The following is a 7,772-nucleotide window of genomic DNA, read 5'->3' on the forward strand; positions in this document are numbered from 1 at the left end:
CACCCTCCCCACTGCCCACTGGTCTTTAACTTCTACCTCAGCCAGATCCACCACCAACCCGCCTTCATCACATATAGCTCGGGCCTTGCCTCAATGCCCTCATCACCACCTCTCCCACCACCTTTGAACCGACCTGCTTCTCCCAAGTTAAAAAATTCCTAGAATAGTGTTGAGCAATGGCTAAGGAATTCAATGCCCTCATTTGGAATGGCACATGGTCTTAGTTCCCCACTCTACTCAAATGAATTTAGTTGATTGCAAGTGGGTGTTCCGAATCAAGTGCAAGGCCGATAGTTCCCTTGAACGATATAAGGCACGTCTTGTTGCTAGGGGATTCCACCAACAGGAAGGTTTAGACTACAATGAAACTTTCATCCTAGTGGTTAAACTGACCACCATTCGCTCCGTTATGGAAATTGTAGTATCTTGTGGGTGGCTGGTCTACCAGTTGGACATCCACAATACATTTCTTTATGGGGTTCTTACTGAAGAGGTCTATATGGTCCACCACCAGGTTTTGAAGATAAATCTCAATCGAGCCATGTTTGTCATCTCCATCATTCTCTATATGGATTCAAACAAGCTTCACGAGCTTGGTTCCAAAGGCCGACTCAGTTCTTGATACAATTAGGATTTCGTACCTCATGGACAAAACCATCTATTTTCATTTATCATCAGGGTTCCACATATGTCTATATTTTAATTTATGTGGATGATATACTTGTTACAAGCAGTTCTCCTTCCTAGGTGTCGATGATTCTTCAATGGTTGCCTGTAGAATTCTCTATCAAGGACCTAGGTCCTTTGCATTTTTTTCTTGGTATAGCAACCATCGAGCATCCTCATAGCCTTCTTTTATCTTAGGAGTGCTATATTGATGATCTGCTCAAGTGTGCTGGCATGGTTGATTGCAAGCTTGTGCAGATAGCCACTACAGTAAAGCCTTTTGACTCAAGGGGTGCTCCTTATTCTGATCCCACGAGGTATCAATCTATTGTTGGTTCCTACAATACATTACCCTTATGAGGCCTGTTGTAAGTTTTGCTATCAATAAGGCATGTCAATACATGCATGCTCCAATTGAAGAACATTGGACACTAGCTAAGCGCATTTTTCACTATCTCAAGACCATACGCTCCCATGGGTTTCTACTTCAGTGCTCTATATCCTCCTCCTTACATGTGTTCAGTGATGCTAACTAGACTGGGAGCTCCACTGATCGTCGATCCACCAGAGGTTATGCTATATTCCTTGGACCAAACCTCATCTCCTGGACATCTCGCAAACAGAAAACCGTTGCATGGTCATCTACTGAGGCAGCGTATAAAGCCTTGGTTGATACCTCTACTAGCCTAATCCGATTGGAGACTCTATTCAAGGAACTTGGCATGCCAACTGATGGTCCCTCAGTTCTATGGTGTGACAACATTGGGGCCACTTACCTCTTAGCCAATCCTGTATTTTATACCTTTATAAAGTTGTAGACACCTAATTTTGCCACCCTTCCCCGACAATGACGATACACAGATCTTGGTTGCTACTTCTCATTTTTAGTTGACAGAGATGTAGATGACTAAGATTCCCTTACCCAACCAATCCCTGCTTACCCAAAGAAAATCCCAGAACCATGTGCGAGAGAGAAAAGGTCCAAATTTTAACTTCACATATACGGAGGAATCCCGTCCAATATGACCATATGGATGGATAGTGCTCGGAATTACGATTCTAAAATCGGACCAGCAGATCTCTCGCAATCATTCTCAAAAGTTATCCCACACATACATACATAACTGACCACTCGCAGCCATCCACTCGTGATAGCCACCCACCTGAGGCTCTGTACAGATTCATAAGGCCCTGTCCACGGCCGTGCCCCCCATTCTGTGCCCTTTGCACCCATGACAGCTGCTGAACACCTTTGTTTGCTGCTTGGCACCCCCCGCCAACTGTCCCACACTCTTGCATTTTCCTAGAGCATCCCACCGGCGATCAAAATGTTTTGCTAAAAATTGAATTTTGGGAAAAGATCCCCCCTTTACCCGTTTACGAGCTCCACACGCTCCCGCTAGTGTACCAAATATCTTTTCACCTTTTTGGGTGAAGAGAAGTTTTCCTTCACCTCTTTAAAAAGGTATCTTTTCACCTTTTTGGACAACAAAAAATCTTTTCACCCTTTTGGGTGAAGGGAAACTTCCCTTCACCCATTTGGCCTAAAAAATCTTTTTACCTTTTTTGGTGAAGAGAAATTTCCATTCACCCCTTTGCCCCACAAAAACACTATAAATACCCCCTTCCTTTGAAAAAGACACCTACTTGCCATTTTCTAGTCACTTTGTGAAGAGCACTTTCTCTCTCCTCAATCCCCTCCCCCTTTGAGGTGTTTCTAGTCTTCGGAGAGATCTTCGTCAAGATCTGAAGTGTTCTTCAAATCTTTGAAGTGTTCTTCGGGCCTTCGAAGCACTTCAATCATTTTTTCCAAAAATAAGTTTGTTTAAAAAATCCTAGCCTAACCCCTACCAAAGTTCCGACTCGACTATTCCTAGAAGTAGCCTATCCCTAGCGGAAGCTTTACCAAAGTTTAGACCCGACTTTTTTCCAGTAGTAGCTGGCCCTAGCAAGAGCTCTGCCTAAATACCAACCCAAACTTTCTCGAAAGTAGCCCATCCCCAGTAGAAGCTCTACCGAATCAACAGCCTAAAGTAACCAACCCTAAGTCGGACCTTTGTCTGCACACTACCACAGTCAGCATCTCTCAAAACAAAAAGTTGGAGGTCAAGACCATCTTTCCCTAAGCCGAGAGAATCTACTAGAAAGTCTGAGCCAACCAGGGGCCCACCCCTCTTAACCTGAAACAGGGATCAAATCTAGGTACAATCTCTCTCCTCATTTAGCGTAATGTAGATATTTAATTAATTTCATTTTAGTGTACATAAATAGTTAATTTTATTTAATGTACATATATTTGATAATTTAACCATGCATACGGAATAGGAATAATTATAAAAAATGTTTGTTCTTAAGTATCTAGTAGGAAGATCAGTTGAACTAGGTAGATTGGGTGCCTAACACCTTCTCAATTCTACAACCTAACTCTTTCCCCGAATCTCTGAATCAGACCGACTTTTGGGCCCTTTTCTCTAGAATTGGGCCCACCACTGGGTTCTAGGCTCATAATCCTAGGTGGTGACTTCAACCCTTTTTTTTTTACATGATCCCAATCCCCTGTATTGGACCATTATCAAGCCTCGTCTTTACAATGAACCCAACACATCTGTGAAATAGGCCTCCACATATTTTTGAGTGGTGATATGGTGGTGCAGGGCCCGCAAAAGCACACACAACTAACACTTTCCTTATCCTCTAAGATGAAGAGAGAGGAGAGAGGGCTCGAATAGAAACCTTCCCCTGACATGGAGAGAATGATCGATTCGTGGGCCATTACCCTCACAGTGGTGACTTTGCTGGGGAATTGTCAAGCTTCTAATACTAGATGCTACCTCTAAATGCAAGAACATTTTCCACCACATTTTTTTAAAAACATGTTTGGCTAATCTCATGTTTGTAATTGTATTTGCTAACCACATCATGCATCGTGCTTGAAGTGAAATCATTTGAAGACGGACTCCCTGTTATGCCTGCACCTTAGGGGAGGTCAGTGCATGTCATAGAGAGTACTCTGAGAGCAAATTATAGTCTCTTCCTATACAAGGGTGTGGGGTATTGTTAAATGGCAAGGATGTTCGTAATTGTGCGAGCACCCTCGGGGAGGTCCGTGCACTTTATGATATTGTGAGATCGAAAAATGAAATTCCCACATCACACTTTTGCACACCATCACTCACGGTTCCACCACCCCGTGGCTAGTTGCTTAACCTCATGTGTAGTCATGAGTAATGGGCAAAGAAGTCACTCCCTTGATCTCGTACCTATGGGTATATCAAAAGGATCACGTACCTTACGTATATAGATCATGTCAAGGAAGCCTTGTCGATCCTATTGCATCCACTGCATGCTTGCATCATGTAGGAAATAGATGGAGAATGCTAGGAATGCCACAAGCTGATCTGTAGAATTTGTTTGTGGTCTTGAAAATGAATTCTCTTATGATACATTGTAGTCATAAAGAAATGCTCTTCTAAGTGGGTTTCGGATAAAAGGTGTCCTTCCTCCTTAGAAATGAAATATGAATGATTTGGTATACACGATCAAAGCTGATTCCTGTCAAAGCCCCATAAAATACCGAATTAACTAAAAGACCCAAGGAAACTAGGAGGAAGGTCACCTAGTGGGGTAAGATTAAGGAAAACATGACTTTATTGACAAAGAATGTCTTAATAGGAATATTCTGGTCAAGCCATTTGTGTGAATCTCCCACTTATGACATTGAGTGGACTAGGGGCATCAACCCCTACCCTCTCCCTATCATTAAGTGGACTAACTTTGTTTGCCATTGGTTGATAATTGAGTGGATGAATAAACAAAGGGTTGGGAATACATGAATCCTAAAATATGCCACTTTTTGGTTCAAGCACAATTCCACACCTCAAGTATTCCCCGCTGTCTATTTGGACACGTTAGGGTAATCGGTTGACTCGTTTAAGTCTAGTGTCACCTACGTCATCTCTTCAAGACAACTTATTTCCAAGTGATTGTATTTTGGTACACATGGATCCGACAAACATGGAAGCTCCTGATTAAGCATGGGTTCACCCCGTCAAGACATTGCAAGCTGAGATGATTAAAGTCAAGAATGGGTTAACATAAGTGCTCCACCTACTTCGGAACCCTCCCAGGGTTGACCCTACTCCAGTTATAGGAGAGTAAGATCAGAATAGGCTCATGGGGCATCGTGGAACTTCCTCCAGGGTAGAATCAGGAGAGCCAGATACGGCCAAGCCTACGGATCAACGAGGAGTTTCACCCACCCGTCAGAAGGGTCAGCGAGGAGCTTACTCCTGAGTTCCCCCTCCAAGGGCGGTGATTGATGATGAAGAAGAAGAGTTTGTAGCACACGTCAGAATGGAACCTCCTGAGACGGAAAGGGAGAGGAAGCTCAGAGAACAATTAGAGAAGTTGGAGGATCTGATCCGAATTGGGAAAATTCAGGATAGTTAGATAGCATATTCTGATGAGCTTTTTCTCTGGAGCAAGGATTCCCGAGAAGTTGAAATGGAAAACTAACAGGTTTGATGGGTCCGGGGATCCTAAAGCTCATTTGAAGGTCTTCCTCAGCATCGCCAAGTCTTGGCAGCTAGCAGATAATCAGATGGGCTAGGAATTCATATTGATATTATAAGGTCCAGCTCTGAGATGGCTAACACAGTTAGAGTCTGCACAAACATAGAATTGGCCAACATTGGTGAAAGCATTCACCAAACAATACTCTTATAACACAGAAGTGGATGTGAAGCGATGAGACCTCGAGACTTTAAGGCAACAGCCTAGGGAAGGATTCACCGCTTCCCTTATGAGATTCAGGGATAAGGCGGCCAAGATAGCAGGGCAGGTGGAGATGTTGATTGAAAACATGTTCAAACCATATTATGATGTCCTTTATTATCAACATTTACAAACCTTTGAAGCATTGATAGCCACAAGGACACGTATTGAGAACAGAATCCTACATAAAGTGCAGTACCTTGGGATTCCTTAGGATGGAGGAAATGGTGCAAAGGTTGGACAAGGGAAAAGTCTTGAAACTAATGTTGTCAGTTTAGCTTAACAATTAGTAGCAGCCATCTCTCCATCACAACCATTTGTGATACAGGCAGATGCTCCGACTCAAAAGCCCCCTTGTCAAAGAAGGTAGTTTTCAAACTTGGGAATGCCAATAATAATAGTGTATGAGAAATTGAAGAAGCAAGGATTATTGGGGACAGTGGCTCCGAGGGTGATTCCCACTCCTTTCCCAACTTGGTATCGGGATCATGAGTATTGTGCCTATCATACCCAGAAGGGGCACTTCATAGAGAGGTGCCTAGGGCAACAACATGCAATACAGGATCTAGTGGATAATGGAACTATTGAAGTTAAAGTCAAGCAGTCTCCCAATGTTACCACCAACCCACTCCCAGATCATGGTACAGTCAGTAATTTGGATGATGATGAATCCATAGAAAGTGACCCCACTCAACTCATTGAGCCTAAAAAGTAAAAGGGTTGTCTGACTACCCATGATTATCAGAAGAGCATGGGGCAGAAAGCCAAAACCTTGAGACTTCCCAGGGAAGAGAATTCATCAGAAGAAGAAATAGGGAGTGAAGAGTAGATGTCCACCTTTCCTCCTTCATCACCAACCCCTGTTGAGAAGTCCACTGCTTAATTCTGCTTACCTCACCAATCATTTTCCCCATATTATCTAAGATTGAACCTTCCATCATCATCTTACCAACCTTTACCTCCATCAAACTATCCTACTACTTACATTGAACCCCAATACCCACCATATAATCATCAATCTCTACCTCTACAATATTATCACCCTTTACAACACCATCAACCTTTACCTTACCCTCAGAGGGAGGAAACCCCATCTTTATCTTATTATACACCAGCTCCATCTTATCATTCACCATCTCCATCAAGATACCCTACCTCTCATATCACATCATCATCATATCACCCTGCCTCATATCCTTCATCAACCTCATATGATTCTCATTCCCAGGGTTCAATCCATGACCCAAAAGAAGGATGGATTGGTGGATAAGATTGGAAGGACATGTAAGTATTGCCTGACTCTCCGAAAATGACTTCATCTTCGGGTTCGATAAATGTTCTTAAGGAAGATCAAGCTATGGACCCCACACCCTTAATTCAGTCAAGGTCATCATAGGAAGACAGTTCAGAGATAGTTGAGGAAGTTACAGATGATCTCCTCAGGGCAGTAATTGCATTATCAATGGGAGAACAGATTAAAGAGTACAGTTCCCTAATCTATAGAGGGAGTGACACAAAAGAGGATGAGTCAGATCTGACCTGGCTTCGAGCTGATGACAACGGGTCAAATCCCCAAGAAATCTTTCAATCCATACATTTCGAGTATTACGAATGATTGGATGTAGGAGAGTTTGAGGGCCATGAGGAAGAATCAGATGAGGAACCTAGTGAGGGGGAGGTCATTGAAGAATAAGATGACGATGATGATGATGACGATGACGATGATAATGGGGATGAGTGTGCGGAAGACGATGATGAGAATAACAATGATGATAATTATCCAGACTGGGATGATTACCTTGGGCCATGGAAGCAGAATATGGATGCTAAGTATGAATATTACTCACCCGAGCATCCAACTTGTTACTCAGTATATGCTATCAATGGTGATGACTTCATAGTTGATACGACTGATGGTATTCTTCCCACCCTCTATATGGAAGGGATTGGTTCCATGTCAAATTCAGGAAATGATGATGAGTCAAAAGAACATGCAAATGTTTTTATATGCGAATTGAACTCCATGATAGATATGGAAGAAAAGATGTGTGATGTATACTCACAAGTGGGGAGGATGCAAGAAAGAGTGGAAGAAATTGACCACATGCTTGGTGAAGTAACCGTTAGTGAAAATTACTACAGTGAGCAATTGAATGACCTGGAGGAGATAGGGCCAAAGGACACATTTGCAGAAGCAGTAGACACCACATTCCAGTGTCCCTCACTCATGTGCAAGTACCAATTGACATAGATCCAGTGTAGCTCTCCCACATAGTAGGGGCAACATATGCAGTGCAGTCTCTTGCATTCTCAGATTCTGAAATTCCTAACAA

The sequence above is a fragment of the Macadamia integrifolia genome, unplaced genomic scaffold, assembly GCF_013358625.1.
Source record: "Macadamia integrifolia cultivar HAES 741 unplaced genomic scaffold, SCU_Mint_v3 scaffold212, whole genome shotgun sequence".
NCBI classification, from domain to species: domain Eukaryota; kingdom Viridiplantae; phylum Streptophyta; class Magnoliopsida; order Proteales; family Proteaceae; genus Macadamia; species Macadamia integrifolia.